The sequence below is a fragment of the Sinohyriopsis cumingii genome, chromosome 3 (genome assembly GCF_028554795.1).
Source record: "Sinohyriopsis cumingii isolate HCF-2022 chromosome 3, ASM2855479v2, whole genome shotgun sequence".
Lineage (NCBI taxonomy): Eukaryota > Metazoa > Mollusca > Bivalvia > Unionida > Unionidae > Sinohyriopsis > Sinohyriopsis cumingii.
The window spans coordinates 4,720,736-4,739,637 of record NC_142963.1 but is presented as its reverse complement, the minus strand read 5'-3'; positions in this window follow the sequence as shown (position 1 = coordinate 4,739,637).

The window sequence follows — 18,902 nt, the reverse complement described above, 5'->3', positions numbered from 1 at the left end:
ATATTGAAGTTTTGTTTAATGGAGTCGATAAAGATACTCTGCGAAATATTCATCAGACTTAGTGTAGAGTGGGATACGGACATGATTAAGTTCAAAAACCTCTTTTCAAAAGCACAATCTGCTCCACGGGAATTTATAACAACACCTTTACATGATCCTTGTTCGCGATATCGTATAGGTCTTGATTAAATCATTGGTTGAGATACTGATATATTAATGACTTAATTACTCACACTTTTATAGCAGCAGAGAGGGCGCGACCACAAATAAGTGTCACGGTGGGTAAACAAAATTTTGAAATATACGAACGACAAAGATAAATTAACCCAATTAGAGAAACTTTCGGTAAGTTAGAGGCTTCGGTTCGACGTTATTGACCTTATTGATTTCGTTTTCGTAGGAAGCCTTTTTTCAAAAATGGACCTTCCAGGCAATTGGTCTGTTTACCTTTTCTGCTGCTGAAAGTTGAGAGACGTTTACAATATTATGGATTAAATTCCTAGATATCCTAAATGTCACAAGTTAAAAAATATAAAATGTTTCGATTGAATTCCAATAGTAATAGTAATAGTCTTGAATGTTTTAAGGGAACACAGTGATTCAATCCATAATGTATTTTTCACAAAAATCAAAAGTAATGTATTAGTGTAAAATTATATGAGTACTTTGGTGATTCCAATGAATATATCAGATAATTAATTCCTCTCTGATTATACATCATTTCAACGACACAACTAAACGTTGATCACAAATGGACTCCAACATACTGATTTAATGATGAACAAACTATTTGTTTTCCGGATACTTATACACTTTAACTTAATCTATATCATATTAGGATCTGAAGCAGTCCAACGACAAAAATAGTATATCTGTAAAGATTGGTCTTGAACTCGAATGCTATATAAATATTTAAATTATTATAACATTTGAGCTAGCAATATTAGCAAACACCATGGATACCGATTGTTGTGTATTATAGACGATATCATTCTCTTAATAATTTTCTTAAGGACTTATTAACAACATATCATCAGCAAAACTAAAATTGTCAAAAAATTACACATTCGGTTTAAAATGTAACCCCAAATGACACAGGCCCAGTTTTCGTTTCAACTAGTCGATGTATATATTGAGAAACAAAGCAGAAAAAATACCTCCCTCCCTCGATCCATTTGTTACAGTGAAGGAGTTGGATACTACACTTCAAAACGAATACAGCACAACTGTCTGCCATACCAGTTAACTAACGAATGAACTATATAGCCGGGTATTTGACTATCAAGCAACTTTATGAAGAGTGTCCAATGGCCGATCTTACCAAATATCTTACTAACGTCTCATAGTTGACAGTGACCTTAAAGATATAGAGGCATATGGCTGTTGAAAGCTGACTTTTAAAACCAAACATATTATTAAAGATTTTGACTTCCATCATTGTAGTTTAATGCATTCAAATATTTTTGAAATAATTGTCATAGGAGCAATAGGTCTACATTTGCTTGGGTTGGATTTTATAGAAAGGTCAGGTTACCGATTTTACTTTTCAGCAGCGGTATAATTGAATCGTTTTGTGCAATTATCTGGAACAAAGTTATACACAAATACACAATTAAATAAAATCATCAAATGGACATGGCATCTACTGTCTGGAAATGTAAAATGTGTCACCAATTTAAAAAATCTACTATTGGACATTTGCACTCTTTTAGTTTAACTATGGCACGTTTAATCTTATGTAATATGACTAGTTCGATACGACTGAAAGAGGCCTTGAATATTAGTACCCTACTTCGTGGTAACTGAATTGTACTAACATTATCACCCTAATTCGTGGAAGGTGAATAGTCATAATATTAGTACCCTAGTTCATATTACTAATACTAGTACCCTACTTCATAGACGGGGTATATTACTAATATTAGTCCAATCACCTTGTTTGCGATATATATTACTAATATTAGTATCCATAATTCATGGACTTGGTATAGAAATAATTTATGAATCCTTAAATTCGTGGATGGGGTATAGTGCTAATATTAGTACCCCTGCTTCGTGGACAGGGTATAATACCAATGTTAGTACCACTACTACTTCGTGGACAGGGTACGGAACTATTAGCAACACTGTAGATTAGACAAAGTACACAAAGTACAATGACATACCATAGCGTAGCATAATCAACGTTACATCTCGCTGCATCCCAATCAAGGAATCATAGCACCTATTCCAAGATCTATATTCAAGGCAGCCATTCGGTCTGTATCTCATGGCCTTCTTCTAGTCTAAGCACCCTGTTTGGATGAAGAATGTCAGGCTCTTCTCAAGGAGTATGAAGCATCTGGAGATCCAGACATAGCAGATCAAATGATAGAATCATTGAAACATTGCCAGACGAAATCGCTGGGAGGAATCTACAGGATCACTCAACTTTATGTGCTCCAGCCAGAAATGCTGAAGCTTGAATTGGCACTGCTCAGCAACCACTAGTTCAAACTCACCCTGTTGTCAAAACAGATTCAGTAGCTACACACTTATTACAAGTAGCAAAAGCACCCCTTGAGAAACAGCACTGACGTCAATTACGACATGAGTGGCGACAGTGCTGCCGTCGGAAGTCAAATGAACTAGATCAAAATAATCCAGAGAACTTTATAACAACAGAACTTGAAACGGTGCTATGCAACATCAAATCAGGCAAAGCAGCAGGATATCACAACATCCTGCCTGGGTTCTTGAAGCATCTTGACCCAAAGGAAAAGGAATGGATCGCCACTTTTAACATCCGGTGTGTTAGCGAAAAGTATGCAACGATTATTGCGATCCCAAAGCCTTACAAAGATCCCCACTATGTGGCGAGTATTGGCTGATTGCATTGTTTTCAGTCTGTTTTAAGGAACTGGTGCACCTGCTTCTCCAACGAATTGGTCCAGACTTAGAGAACATCATAACAGTTGAGCAGGCAGCCTTTAGACATAGCCGTAGCACTTGCGATCATGTCATTGCTCTGCCTTTGTTTGCTGAAAACGGTTTTCAGAGGAACGTTAAAACTGGAGTTTTTTTTTTTTTTACATCCATCAGTGGCATATGGCACAGTCTGGCCTGAGGGGCGGTTGTTGAAAATTTCCAGAGTATTGCCGCGCTGGTAAACTGAGACTATCGAACTGTTCCTGCGCGACAGGCGCTTTAGAGTGCACATCAAAGAGAGTTGCAGCTCGTAGAGGCATCAGACTAACGAACTCTCACAAGAGTTTGTTCTTTTGCAAAAATTGTTCAATGTCTGAATCGATGACTTCCATGTAACAGAGTCGTGAAAGTGCTTGTATACAGATGACATCGCTCTCGGGACCCAAAGTCGCTCATTTACTGAGCCTGAAAAAGTACTCCAAAAGGAACTGGATGATATAACAGACTTCTTCGATATGACAGACTTCTTAAAGAAATGGCGATTATAGCCAAGCGTAACAAAGACAATTTCTAGCGTCTTCCACATTAGCAATGCAAATGCGAACCGTGAGCTATGCGTCCTCTGCAATGGGCAGCAGATCCGGCACCAACGTACCTTGGTATGACTCTGGACAGATCAGTGACATTTTACAACCACCTGCAGTAGAACGTAGCACTCGAAAAACCTATTCCGCAAACTGGCAGGTTCAACCTGGAGTGCTAATGTTCAGACACTCAAGACTTCATCACTGGCCCTATGTTATTGAACAACCGAGTATTGCGCTTCTGTCTGGACTTGATCATCTCACACCAAATCCACATCTGCCTCGTCAGGATTCAGCGACAATAGTGTTGGCTAAGACCTATGCCAGTGAGAAACTTCCAATGCACATGGACATCACCTCAATCCAGCAGTCAGATTGACTTCGATACACCCAATCTGTTTAGATTCGTTGTCGCCGGATATGACAGCTATTTCGGCATTTAGTGTCGAGCAGTCTTCCCCATATGGTGTGGACCATACCCTCGTAGCTGAGTCATCTGTTTCCCTCCTGGCTTCAACCTTAGCAGCAGAGGGGGCGAATCCCACAACTTTTAGAAGCCTCCAAACGCCGAAATAAGCCCTTTATAAAAACGCGTTGACGCTTCATTGTAAACGTAATTGTCGCCGTTGTTACTGCGCGCTGTTGTCGTCGCCTCCTCTGCTGCTCTTTAGCTGAAAGTCGTATCTAACCCAACTCGATACCGTGTTCGAGGATCATGTAAATTTATCGTTACAAACCCATGTGGTTTTGCCTGAGCACGACTAAAGAAATGTTTAAACTTATTTATATCCATATCGCCGCTGCACCAAGTCTGATGTATATTTCGTAACATGTGTGTGTCAACGCCGTTGAACAGCGCAAGAATGTTACAGTTGTCCCTGATCACTTTCGGGATTTGTGTATATCGTTGAGTTACATAAATCACATCCACGTTTTTATGTCTGCCGCGTGAAAATATCCTGGCAGAATTTGATTGTTTGTCCAACATCACATCGTCGTACACGACTAAATTGTTAATTCTCCCATCAATATCATCGATACTTGGTGATTCATCAATATTAATATTAAATTAAACAACATCATCATCGTCGTTTAGCGACTTTACACTTTCATTAAAATCTTTTAACACGCTGTAGCATCGCTGATCGTCCACAGATGGAGCTACCAAATACAACTTATCCCACTTCAACCACTTCATTATTAAATTAAGTAACAACTGCGTCTTACCACTCCCAGATGGGCATATCTAATTAACATTCGAATTGAATTTGGTAGCACCGAGTTATGTTTGATTGGCTCTCGTCGTTTTGTAGCAGAAAAATCAGTGATCTCCATTAGATATATTATAAAAGAATATGGATTTATATTGTGTGAAATGTAGAGCACGTACTCCAACTGTAGACATAACAACCACTACAGCAAAAAATAATCGACAAGTGCTTACAGGCAAATGTGAACGATGAGGCACAAAAAAGTTAAATTTATTCAGTCAGGTGGAGCGCCGAAACCAAAGCCGAAACCAAAGTCAGCGCCAAAACCAAAGCCAGAATCAAAGTCAAGTAAAAAAAAGAAGGTGATATTGCAGCCAAGTTAGGAAAATTACCAGGAGCTCCGTGGGCTAAATACCCAGGAGAAAAACATCTCCCAGGATATAATTACTGTGGTCCTGGAACCCGACTTGATATCAGACTGGATGACCAGAATCAACCAAACCCCGGAGAAGAACCAGTAAATGCCATCGATAGCGCATGCCATGTCCATGATGTAGCTTACCGAAGTAAGGATTTGCAACAGCGCCATCTCGAGGATGTGAAATTAATTCACGCGTTAAATGCCATCACTGATAAATCTTTCAAAGAAAAGTTAGCTAGCTGGTTAATAAGACAGTTGTATCACTGATAGTCAGTCCTTGCGTATCCTAGCGTCCACGGGGATTTGTTCATTTTTAGTGCATCTTCAACAACATTGACATCGACTACAACAACATCATTCAATACTAAATTCTGTTTCCTTGACTCTATCCCAGGAATATTAACATCTATATTCTGTAACCGCGTATCAGCTGGTCTATAACACAGCGGCGTTGGCAACATTGGAAACTTTTCTTGTTGCAATTGAAATAACTGCTGTTGAAGTGTGTTTCTGACTATCTTTCTACTTGCCACTATCAAATCGTCTGGTTTCCACGTTTTCCAAAAGTCGGTCATTGAAGTTTCAGGAATCATCTCACGCATGATTTCACATTGAAATTTATTCGGTTGTAATCTGATTAATGTTTTAAATTCCTTCAACGTTGCATCAAGCGCTTTATGACCATTAGACACTTATTCATAATAACCAGCAAAATCTTTTAACCATAAATGCGGAGATGGGCCAACAAAAGGTGGTGGCTGACCGTGATCGCCGCACATTATCACAGCTGTATTTTTTGTTAGCAGCCAATCCAGGAACAATTTTAATATATCTAACGACACTGTGTCTATTTCGTCCCAGATTACTTTTTCAGGAATATATTTTGTTCCCATTCGATCTGGAGTCCATACACCACCGTTGTATTTGAAAAAGCTGTGATAAGTGCAAGAATTGACTCCTCGTTGTTTCATCTCCCTGTGTGTAGGTGTTTGCACAATCATATCTGAATTTCGAAATAATTCAATCGCTCGAGTTGTCTTACCAGAACCATCCGATCCATTCAAATAAACGGTTTTGTGTATAGTGATTGGATCATTTATAGATGGTGCAGAAGACATTTCTGATAATTCTGATTTGCAATAATTATCTTTGATAGCAACATCAGCGGATTCACAATATCCATGCAACATCTCCTTTTTTATTCTCCACGAACTCCTTGATTCATCGGTGCTTGTAAAACGAGCCAGTGATTCTGAATATCTTTTATTGATATAAAATGAATCCGTTGCAACTCTAACTGCAGTGTTGGGAAATCGATTTATCATTGATAGCAAATTTATAGAAACATAAGCCAGCATCGAAGATCTTAAATGTGTGTATTGAGGCGATTCTCCATTAATATAACTTACAATTGTGCCTAACTTTTTCCCGTCGGACAAGAGCGCGTCCTTCCGATTACAAAATATATTTCTCGCAGCGGCATCAGCAAATATAAAATTTAATTCATCGTCATCGATAATCAATCGTGAATGATGTAGTTTATGATCATATGCACCACCCTGAGTAAATTTACCGAGTATTCTTCTCCCAAGATCTTTTGCTGTTTTTTCACTACTGCTGAGTTTAATCTTAAGAACTTTAGGAGCCTCACCGACAATGGCATCCATGGGAGTATTTGGACTCTCTCGTGCATACTCTTCAATGACTTCATCGAGACTGATACACTCCGGTATTGGCAACCAAACTGAGGTCTGCGGTCGATATGATATGATTGCTTCACTGACAGTCAACGATACCAGTATTCGGCTGTCAATCATATATCGCAATAACACTATTGGCGCCCAAAGCTTTTCACTAAAGTGTCTGCCAAACCAAACATAACAGCACGGATGAAGTTTTTCAGCAAATTCAAACGACGTCACACGAGCAAATCCTGTCAGGGAAAAATCGGGTAAAGGACCGTTTATAGCAACTCGTGTCATCGAGTTCGTGGGATGTCCAAATCTTTTAAAGTATTCGTTACACTCGCAAATTCCAAGAAAGCTTCCCGGATAACACGCAATCATATCCACGGAAATCATCTCGCTGTGGTCATACTCGGTATTCCACAAACCGCCGTGTCCATACTCGACACAACTCAATTGTATGTCTTCGAGAAACTCACTTCGGGTTGTCCTCCACGAATTTCTTTCTCTATCGGTGTGAGCGGCAACACTCGGAACTATAAAACAATTAGTTAATAACTGCTCAGTGTTTTTAAAATCTTCGATTTTTACATATTTCTCTGCGAGTTTTTTCATTTGTTGTTACAGAGATTCCGTCCGGTATAATTCACCGCTGGGTCTTACAAATTGATCATACTCGCGATCTTCGGAACTTTTAAACAACCACATCGACACAGGGTCATTTTTACTTATTTGATAAACAAAATCAAATATATTTCCTGAACAATATTTGACAACACGATCCCGCGGAAATATCGTAACTGCGTTAGTCCAAGCGTGAGCGTTATGATCAATGATATTTATTGAAGCTCCGTATCGATTATATTTCGATTTGTATAATAATTCTTCTGTTATCGTTGTTACGGTTATGGGAAATCTTAATGCTTTTTCTAGCTCGGCAACGTCATTTATTGATGCTCCTGTATCCTTGACTTGCTCATCCCACGCTGCTATCTTGGAACGTCTTAGATCAGTTAGACCGTTTTTAAAATGTCCATTACTCGCTCGGCTACACAATTCAGCCTTAACCATCTCATTGGGGTGAGTTTATTCATTTTTGTTTTTTTTTTATCGGATAGATTCCATAAATAACCGCGGTCACAGGATACGCCCGAGCGTAATATGGTTTATCAATCCCAGTCAGCATTCCGGGTTTGGAATCTTTACTTAACAGAATGGTTTTTCCATTAGCAAGGACAGGGTCATTTTGTCACGGATAAGCCACGTATCGGAATCTGCTTGAACAATAAATTTTAGTCTGAAAAAATATTTCTGACTACCTTGATGAATATCAAGGTAATCAATAATTGTTTTCGCTCGTGCATCATTCATTGTAGCATCAATGACACCTTTGGTGTCGCGTATAATTTTAAATGTGGACCATACGTGAGATGCACCGTCGTTACGAAATTCTTTTTTGGCATTCCTGATAATATCAAACAGATCAGTCAGGGCCCGCTTTCCCGGTGCCAATGGCAGATAATCTTTCAAACTCCTCCATATTATATTTAAGACAAACATTTAAATAAGAAATAGTATATATATAATGAACCAGTGCAAGTGGCTTCAAGTTGGATCTGTAACTGTTTGTAATAAATCCTGCAGAAAAGAATTCTGCGGGAAACATTCCCAAAGCGTCCGAAGGGGGAGTTTAGGACCAATACCCTGCCTGCTATGTGGTGTTGGGGTCAGGAATAAAATACAGTTATATGCAAGTTGCGAAGGAAAGAGCTAACGTGAAATTAAAAGATACTATAACTAAAAAAATAACGATGTTGCGCTGAAATGTGAGCGTGATTATTTAACTAAGTTTTCAGACAAATTATAATTTAGACAAATATATTATATATATAAATGAGCCAAGAATTTGTCCTACATCCTATCGTTAAGAATTACGAAGCGAATCGTGAGGGAATAGTCAGACATTGCAGGTTGAAAACACCAGTTGGTGTTGTTAGTAGTTCTGGTTATCTTAGATTTACTGCTGGAAAAAAGAAGTATCATAATCACAGATTCGTGTTCTTTGGAAAGATCAAAGACGATCTTGTGATCGATCACATCAACGGTGTGACAACCGACAATAATTTATCCAATCTGAGGGTTGTCACACAAAGCCAGAATTGTAGGTCTGGTAATACTGGCTGTAGTAATAAGAGCGCCAGGAGAGTTGTATCCATAAACTTAGATACAAATGAAGAAATAATATTTCAATCGATGAACTCAGCTGGCAAATATTTTGATATTTGTGAACCCTCAGTACGAGAAGTCGCAGAAAAAATATACAAGTCTGCCATCTCAAAAAAAATAAATAAAAAATTGTTTTTCATTATTTACTTCACTAAAATCCGAAGAGTTTTAATGTAAATGGGAGATAACTCCGTTAAGCATATCTCAAACAATTAGTTTCCTCCCTTTGTCAATGTAATTGCGCAACACTCCCTGAGATTGTGCAATACCCATAGCGGTATAACAATTGCGTCAAAGTCTATAACACTTCCGCGTTTACGAGTACAGGTATTTTTCAACTTCTGTGTTAAAATTTAGATTCACTGTCTAAAATCCAGTTCAGAATTTAAATTCATTTCAGAACTTGTTAACTGTAACGACAATATACTACAAACGGGTAAACGGTTCTCCGTGTTACCTATACGATCACAACACGGAAGGAAAACATCTCCAATTACTTCCCCTTTGACTTCGTCAAGGTGACTTTATCAAAAACTGTCAACACGGGCGGGCGTACAATAAATAATATATTTTTTCACAGATAAAATCCTTTTTATATTACATTTGTTCGGTTTTATGGTTCATCTGTATTTTTTCTGCGATTATATTTAAGAAAACAAATACAAAAAACCGAGTGAGCTATTTTTGAACTTCCAAGTATCAACCGGTTTATATACTATAACGTCCGAATTATATACGGGGTTTCGAAAAGCAACAAAGCTGCACAACTTTCCGCTTTATCACCCAGACGGGGTGACATTTTGCACTCCGCGGGATTGATTTTGGGGGAGGGTGTGCAACTTTGTTGAGCGTAGAATATAAACCCGTATCTGTCTCCGCGGGATTGATTTTGGGGGAGGGTGTGCAACTTTGTTGAGCATAGAATATAACCCCGCATCTGTCTCTGCCGTCCTTAGTTACTATACTTGTCCTACTATAAATACGTGTAAATACTATGTCCTACTGTAAGCTTGCTAAGATGCGGTGGCACTTTAGAAGCTTTACAAATGTAAATACATGTAAATACTATATGTTGTACTGTTCTACTGTAAGCTTGCTAAGATGCGTTGGCACTTTAGAAGCTTTACAGATATAAATACTATATGTTGTACTGTCCTAATGTAAGCTTGCTAAGATGCGGTGGCATTTTAGAAGCTTTGCAAATGTAAATACTATATGTTGTATTGTCCTTATATGAACCTGCTAGCATATCATTTGGGTAAGCTAGAGGCTCACCATGGGGAATGTCTTGTCTTTCGCAAACACACCCTCTGGGCTTTCTAGACTGTTATTTGACAAGTTAGAGGCTCACATGGGGATCGTGTTTCCGCTCCTGAGTTTGGTAGCCTATCATTTGATAAGCTAGAGACTCAAGGAGATGTGGTGTGCATTTTTTTTCTTTTAAATATATAATATTATACATATGAATTACGAAAATATCAATGATGTGATTGTTGCTATTAAAAAATTAGAAGAGCGCGGAATTAATATATCACTAAATCCTGAAACAATTATGTCTGATTTTGAATCACTACATGAAGCTAAATGCACAGGGCGTTATATTCTTCCTGTTTAGTATCGATTTATAAAAAGAATTCAGAACAATTTGTATAAATCGCTGGCTACAGTAGAAGAAGCACAAATAAATGAATTTGTTTCATTGTCTCCTGCAATTGAAAAAATTAGGTTGGAATTAGCTCAAGAGTATGAAACAAAGAGATAATAAATACTCGTGTGAAAAGATTAAAGAATTTTATATCCGCTGACGAAGTCAAGGATGATGAAGTCAAGGAAGTAAATACCTCAACTTGATTTGATCATCAAGGATACCTAGAAGTCAAGTACTTGGAAATGAAATTGAAAGTAAAAAAAAATATATCACCTTTTTTTTACTTGCACCAGTCCGAGTTAGATAATATTTCCCTTGGTCGGTGGGGTTTAATGCAAGAGTGAGCATAATTGAGAATTTGATCTCTGTCGCACACATTTGAAATAATATGCTCGCGTCTGAGACCATGTAACTGTTGCTGTGTTAGCAAGAAGTCTTCGTCTCCGTATCCGTCAATAATAAATTTAACGTTAATTTTTTCTTGTGCAAATGCAGCCCTAACTGCTTGTTCGAGTGTTTGTTTGTCATACACGAAAACATCTATGTGGTGGTACATATTCATAAATCTAAGGTCTAAATACGCGTATATATTCTAAAATTTGATGTATACAGCAATGCGCGATCACTGTATGATCTTTTTTTAGTCGCTGTAGTTGCGTATCAGTCAGTATAAAATCGTCATCGCCGTATTCATTTTTTCTGGGGTAACTCTTCCCCCGCTGACAGCTTCATCAAGAAGTTCTTTGTTAAGTATGAAACATTTTACACGGTGATACATTATATAATACTTGCTTGATTAATTGTGAAATCGTAAACGATCAAAATTGAGAAATTGGTCGATTTCTGTGATTTTTACGAGTAAATTACCTTTCCAAATTGAGAAATTGGTCGATTTCTGTGATTTTTACTAGCAATTACCCTAACATTTCAGTGAATTTGTCAGCGTTGCAGAAAATATAAAATAAAATTAATTTTTCACTCCAAAATCCCTAGGATTTCACTAGCAGACTAATAAGTCGTGTTTCACCTCGAAAATCAAGAAGGTGACCACGCTGGTCCGTCAGCGTGAAATTTCTTCTGGTTAGCCACGGAATATGACATCGTAGATAGACCGGATTGATCGGCTCTTGCACAATCAGAAATCCAGGTGGTACATCTTTCGGAATAAATGAATAAAGAATAAATCCTTGCTGAGCTTGATTTGATACTGTCGTGTCCGTGCTGTAACTGCCATCAATGAAATCACACACAAGATTGACCGCGACCACTTCGGTTATATTTACGATGCCCGGAGATACATGCCGGCCTTCTCCGGTTGGGCTATTGTTGTGTCTGAGGATAGTTGACGTTGGCAGTGTTCGCCTGTGCTGTGCAAGAATGTCGGGAAAATATTCATCAATGATATCGCTGACTGATTTTTTTAACTCGGCTGCATTATGTCCGGGAAATTTATAATTCGGCAGATCTGCTTCTGTCATCTTGTATGCGGTTAACAACCATTGTTTAGAACCGGTTTTATCGTTAATTATTGCCTGAATTGCTTGCTGGTTAATACATTCCATGTCGGATACGAGCTGATTTAATATTTCGATTCGTGAAATGATTTCGCTGCGAGAACCAGTTATATCAAAAAGATGTTCTTGGAAATATTGCCGTAGTCGCTTTAATTCTGTTTTATATTCTTGATTAATGACTGTAAAGAACCTAAGAATATCATTTTGACGAAAATAGAAAGATACAGTTCTATGTCCTTCTGAGATTATGATCTCTTGTTTTAAGGGAAAGTTCCAAATAAAAAAACCATTAATGAATTCAAATTTACTACCCAACGTTTCGTTTTTTATTCCAAGTAAAATATCTTTGTATGATGGTTCAACTTCGTGGTATGACTGCGCGTCCGTGACATAATCAGACTTTTTAGGTTCTGGTGGTGTTGATGGCGTCGGTGGTGGAATCTCAGGCCATCCTAACACTGTTCGAACTATTGTATATATCCACGGCGTAGTCTGGGGTGTTTATTTCAATAGCAGAAGACAGCGTTGGCTCATGAACGGTTATTGCTATTTTGGATTCCTTTGTTGTAATATTTTTTATTCGACGTTTTAATTCCTCATTGATTTCTTCGATTTGATAAGACCCGGTTGGTAACCCAATGACGTTCCAGTCTGGTGTGCTATATCAGCAGAGGGGGCGAATCCGACATTTTGTCCAATCGTTATTTTGCTTAATTATTACTTTCTGCACTCAGCGGATCCGGTGTAGTCAGCGCTGGTAAAAAAAAAACGAAGACGTCGTTGGGGGGTCGACGCGTCGTCATTTGGTTTAATTAACACCTTCTGCGCGTCGATCCCCAGCGTCGTCAGCGTCCGGTAAGCACATCGACGACCGCGTCGATGTCATCGCCCCCTCTGCTGCTATGATCTTACAAACAGAGTGATCACCAACTCCTCCTCTTGTAGATCAATTAGGTTATTTGACTGATCGGTAAGTCTAAAATTAATTCTCGTTAAAAACCGATCATGGCATCGCATATAGACCGGATTAATTGGACTCTCAACGATTAAGAATCCCGGAGGGGCTGTTGGTGAAAACGAATAAAGGATATACCCCTGTTGAGCTTGATTTGATTGCTTGGTATCTACCTGGTAACTCCCTTCGATAACATCACACACTAGATTAATTGCTATCACCGATGCGATATTTACGTTGTATGGAGCAATATGCCTACCACCATCTCCGTTATCGTGTCTGAGGATATGAGTTGATGGACTGAGAAAATCATTAAGAGACTTTCTTAGTTCTGGCGCGTTGCATCCTGGAAAATTGAAATAGGGTAAATCGGCTTCTGTGATATTATACTCGGTTAGGAATTTTTGTTTATTATCATCGCTGTTAGAGAATATTGTCCCGACAATTCGTTTATTGATATATTCCATGTCTGATATAAGTTGATTTAACACCTCAACGTGTTTTCGTGTTTTTGTTTTCCGTAGTTGTTCTAGTTGCAATTGGTAATTACGATTAATTTCGGCAAAATACCTATTAATATCATTTAAATTAACTGTTAATATGACGTGCGATTCAGGAGTTTCCTTATACGGAAAATACCATTGCATGGTATTCCTGTTTTGAAATATAAACCTACTGGGTAATAACGCGTTTTTTATAATAGACAAATCATCTCGATAACTGGGATTAATTTCATGATACGATTGCGTATTTGTGTGCAAGTCCGCGGGGATTTCATGAGGTGGATTCTTGGGCCATCCTAGTATGGTTCTTATTGAACTGTTATAAATATCAACCATATACCCCGGTGTGCTTATTTCAATCGTCGACGATAACGTCGGTTCATGAACCGTAATAGCGATTTTTGATTCCTTTCCTGTGATCGATTTTATCCTGCGTTGAAATTCCTTATTGATTTGTTCTATTTGGTATGACCCAGTTGGTATTGTAACCTCATTCCAGTCTGGGGTCCCATCGGGCTTATTTATCCATGCAAAAACCAGCGAGTTATTAGGTTGTTGTCCGTTAAATGCGTCCGCTCGAATATTAGGCCAACTGTGATATACTCGCAATTTTGCCAGTGCTATTTCCTTTACTGGAACCGGCGATGGGAAGTTCACACTGAATTCTGGCTTCGTTGACGTTATCGATATCATATTTGTTTGTACCGGAGTGGTATTCTCCGCGATCCGCTGAAGTAATTGAGACCCTTCGGGGTTCAGCGACATTATTATTATTTGTTGTCTTTAGTGTTTAATATTAATAACCAGAGCCCATTGAAGTGGTTCCGGCTTCCAGTTGAAAATCCTCGATTTTTGACATCGCGGAGCTATACAACTGGACCATCGTGGAGAATTCAACATCGGATACGAACAAATTATCAATTGACAACGAGATCAACCCGGATAATTTCGAGTACGCGTCGGATACTATTTGATATTTTACTGTATACTCGTTGAGTTTTTTCTGAAAACACGATGATATCTTCCTAGTGATTGCGTTGGCGACTCCAGCGACTGTTGTCATCGCGGAGACAGCGATTGGAACAGCGATCGGGGCTATCGTGGTCACCGTGGATAAAATAACACCGGTACCGGCCACTATACCCGACACCGAGTACACGACCGCGTCGATGGTGGTTATTTTTCTGCGGTATTTTTTTATTTTTGCGCGGTATTGTTCGGAAAGTGTTTTCAAATTCGCGGAGAATTCTTTTACGGTATCGAATCGATATTGATGTGACGTCGGTGATACCTCTGATTCAATTTCCTTGGTGGTCATTTTTATTTTAAAAGAGCTAGTGTTTTTAATTACTTAGATTCGCTACAAATTCCACATACCATGTGATGTTTGCCCTAAATATATTACTATCAACGGCCTTAATCACAAACCGTTCAGTTGCGTTCTTGTCTATAATTGTTGATATTGTATTGTTAAACTCGGATAAACTCGGCGATGATATATTGAACTTCGCATCTGAAATCAATGTCAATCGATAAATGCCCTTAACAGTTGCGGTGATATCTACTGTATTCTGTGTAGGAGTCCAATCTAATGATCCATGCTGAATTGTGTATACTGTGTTGATGATGTTCTTATGAGGGGTTTTTATTTTTTCGAGTTGCTCTGTTCTCGATAGTCCTTCTCTAATCGCTTCAACAATAAATTTGATTATTCCTATTTCCTGTCCATACGCAGTGATATCATTTATAGTTATTGTGATTTCATCCGGTTTGATATTTTTTTTAACAAAGAATTTATCAACGGCGTTATCAATCCTGTTAACATTTTTTCGTAACGAGGGTAAATTGGCCGACGTCGCTATAAGATCCGAAATAATAGTTTTTATCTCCGCAAGATTCGGTTCGGTTACCGTTGGGGTCCCGAAAAAACTAGCGGTAGTGAGCTGTATATCGGTGATAGATTTTTTCACCTGCGCGTCAAGTTCGATCACGGATTCATTCAACCTTATAAGACCGTCTTCGACTAATTTTATCATTCTCTCTATCTCCACTATATGTCGACCCGGTCTGAGTCGTCCGTCGCCGGTATACAGCGCGATAGTGTCTTCGGCGGTATCACGCTGTCGTAATAAAACGTCATTCAGCGACACATTACTGGATTTCAATTTACCCTGGCGGTCTTGAAATACAACTATTTCGCCGGGGTCAACACTGGTTAAATTCAACGTATCAGCGATTTCATCCTCGATTAGTTTTTTTATGTCATCGGTGGCGGGCGTTTCCGTGGGCTTTTTCAGCGCCGAAACCGGTCGTCCCCAGATATCAATCATTATTATTGTAAATGTTATTCTCTAAAATCCGTTGAGCTTCTACGACCCCACTAGTGTATTCGTTTACAACCACATGAGGTGGTTTCCGCGATGATGAAATCGCCGCAAGTACGTTCAATACCTCACGGCCGCATATCGGTGGGTCACTTAATTGTTGTGTTGGCAGCGTGGAATAAAAAACCCGGGCTGAACACGCCCGGATATACCGCATGAACTCGTTTGGCGGGGCTAACCCGTATGAATCAAAATAGACGATCGCACGCGGATCAATCGCGTATGCAACCCAATGAGTTCCCGCTCCGGAGGACCCATCGAGGTTAATTATACCGGTTTCAATATTCCTTGGTGCCGCCGGTAATTGGTCCCTCATAAAAACACCTCTGAAGTTTTTTATCGCTAGCGCGTTTGCGGCGTCTATTAAATCAAAATTAGACATTGGAGTCATAGACTCAGGAGTCATAGACTCCCGAGTCAATAAACGGTTCCCGGTAGTCTTAGACCCTTTCCCGAGTACCATGAATACGGGGTTCCCGGTAGTCTTAGACCCTTTCCGGCCACGGGTCGTTTTTTTTTGTAGCCTTTCCCGGTTGCCTTCTTCAATGCCATTCCCGCCGCGGTACCAACGGCTCCTAACGCCGCCGCCTTAGCCACTGCTGGTGCGGCCGCGGCAATCAATGCCGGAATCGCAGCTAACAGCGGAAATATCCCACCGGTCTTTTCCATGTTTTTAATTGCTGCGGCTGAAAAATCTATTTGAACACCCTTTTTATTCTTCATCGCATCATTGAAATGTTTTATTTGACGCGCCGTCAACGATATCTTATGATTACCACCCGCCATCTGTGACGGCTTCAGCGTTATTGTGGTCCCGCATTGTTTAGCCGACTTTGATCGTAATTTCTTGACTTGACCATCAGTCAACTCTACACTGACGACACTATACGACATTTTATTGTAAACGCGTTTTGTGCTTTCAATTACATGTTTTCCACTGGCGCATCAACGATTCTCATTCGTCCACCAACACCTTCTAGCAGCATTGATTTATCGCTGAGAATGGCAGCGACCGCTCTATAATTAGCAATACCACCAGGACGTTGCACACGAGCTCGGAAGTGTATATCAACGACGGATTGTCTCGTTAAATCAAGATGTTCCAGCGAAAAATAATAAATCGGATACAGGTTTTTAAAATCAAGTTGTGATATTTGCAAACCAGTGTCGACGTTTTGATCACGACCCATATATGACAGCAATCGATGATACACACGTGCGATATGGTTGTCGCCGTAATTAAGCTGTATATCCTCGGATGGTTCCTGTTGTCCGTTTATTCTCAACGAGACCTCATTGACACCGATTTGATCAAATATCATATGGCTGCGTTCTTGATTACCCAATCGTTCCCTATTCTGTAGCGCTACAAATATATGACGCGGGGCTGAAACACCCTGTTTGGATGCCAGGTGCCATGTAAATATACCATCCATATTATCCTCTTTAGCATCAGTGGTTACTGTGAGCCAACTCAACAGTGATTTACCACCTGTCTCCATGAATGAGAGTAATCGCTGTTCTGCGGTGACTGATGGGGTCATTACTGGCATCCACAATACTATATTCTTTATATTGACCTTACCGTCGGCAACACCAGCATCATGCCAGATTGCATCATTATCATTGCCCTTTCGCACGAGTACTACTGTATGCTTAGCCCCATAGATGACTTTTCTGACGTTTCTGCAGAATCCGAATATATGATGCAGTGGAATCGCGCATGAAAACTGTCGGTGTTGTCCTTGCAACATCCCTACTCGTGTTGCAAACCCTAGATTGTAATTAGTAATAACATTTATGACATCGAAGACCCCAGCTGGTCTTACATACCCGGCCGGTGCTGGATCAACCGCGGTGGCATGTGTTGCCTTTACCCTAGAAAACTGATTGTGTTCAGCGTTATCGGTAGTATCCTTCGCAAACATCATAGACGGACCAGCCGACCTTGTATAATCATCTGAGTATCTCGCTAGCCCGATTATCGTCGTTGCAACATCAACATCGCGTTCTATTGATTCAATTTCTCGCCCGTCAATGAGATATTTTGCGCTCTCAAATAACGCCATTACGCCGTTGTTGACAAAACCAACTCGGATAGTCGGGTTGTTGTCGTATGGTGCATTATCGGCAGCATTTGTCACGAGTTCCCCCTCAATTTCGATAAACGCTTCACACGGTAGAAAGTATTTACTGGTATCTTGGACTTGAAGTTCAATTCGCGATCGTAGATTCGGTTGCGTTGCATAATAAGAATAATATTGATAATCACGGACAGAATCATCCCTGCGCACTGGGGCATCCATATCAAACGCGGGATCAGCGGTTCGCGCAAACATTTTATTATTTATCATGTTGATATTTTCAATTGCGATTTTTTCGTCGTAAATTCTTTGAATTTAAACCACTCCCCGCTATCGCGTTCATGAGCGCGTTAGTGGATGACTCAGTCGCCAACGACTCTAGTTTTTCTTCCACGGCGTTATTTATTACTTTACTGACATTTGCAGGCATCACTGTCGTTGATGGCATTACCGGTGGTTTCTGTTTTCTTTTTGAAAATCCCCTAGATTTCACCAATGACATTAGTTTGTCCCGCGCGGCTGAAAGCGCCTTTCCGGCATCATCTCCAATAGCACTAATACCCCTATCACGAATAACATCAATAGCCTTCATTCCTAATTGTTTGGCTAACGGCGCTACTTTTGGAGCCATTCTTGTAAATAACCCCGCAATGGTGCTACCGAGACCATCTCCATAGTACGCGCGGTAAACAGGCAATCGCGAGTTTACCACGTAGACGAGTACTGGTTTATCGTGGTTGTAGTGTATGATCATCCTTATTAAAAACACCAGTTTTCCAA